Source organism: Gastrolobium bilobum, unplaced genomic scaffold (genome assembly GCF_033153095.1).
Source record: "Gastrolobium bilobum isolate Gb01-03AN ecotype WA unplaced genomic scaffold, APGP_CSIRO_Gbil_v1 utg65677, whole genome shotgun sequence".
Taxonomy (NCBI): Eukaryota; Viridiplantae; Streptophyta; class Magnoliopsida; order Fabales; family Fabaceae; genus Gastrolobium; species Gastrolobium bilobum.
In genome coordinates, this window is record NW_026896096.1 from 1,048 (window position 1) to 2,094 (window position 1,047).

Sequence of the window (1,047 nt, forward strand, 5' to 3'; positions counted from 1 at the left end):
TAAGGACTCATGGTCACTGTTGATGACCAATGCATACAATTCCTTATCATATGTGGAATAATTAAGAGCAGCCCCATTCAGTTTTTCACTAAAATAGGCAATGGGATGCCCCTCTTGCATCAAAACAGCCCCTATCCCCACATTAGATGCATCACATTCAATCTCAAAAGATTTAGAAAAATTAGGCAATACAAGAATAGGTGCATGAGTTAATTTATCTTTGAGGGCAGCAAAGGCTTTCTCTTGTTTTTCACCCCATTTAAAACCAACATGCCTTTTAATCACTTCATTCAAGGGTGCAGCTATGGTACTGAAATCTTTAACAAATCTCCTATAGAAACTAGCTAAGCCATGAAAGCTTCTCACCTCACTTACATTCTTAGGAGTTGGCCACTCTTGAATAGATTTCACCTTCTCTTGATCAACTTGCACTCCTTGTGAGCTAACAACAAAACCAAGAAAAACAACATGGTCTATACAAAACACACATTTTTCCATGTTAGCATACAATTTCTCATGCCTTAGTGCTTCCACAACATACCTCAAATGTACAAGATGATCATCATAGGATTTGCTATAAATCAGAATATCATCAAAATACACTACAACAAACTTCCCTAAAAATTCCCTTAACACATGATTCATTAATCTCATGAAGGTACTAGGTGCATTAGTTAAACCAAAGGGCATAACCAACCATTCATACAGCCCATATTTAGTTTTAAAAGCTGTTTTCCATTCATCCCCTTCTCTAATCCTAATTTGATGGTATCCACTTTTCAAATCAATTTTAGAAAAGACACAAGCACCATGCAATTCATCCAATAAATCATCCAATCTAGGAATGGGGTGCCTATACTTTACCGTGATGTTATTGATGGCTCTACAATCAGTGCACATCCTCCAAGTTCCATCTTTCTTAGGTACTAGAATGACTGGAACTGCACATGGACTTAGGCTTTCTTGCACCCATCCTTTTTGCATCAAGTCTTCAACTTGTCTTTGAATCTCTTTAGTCTCTTGTGGGTTACTCCTATAGGCTGGTCT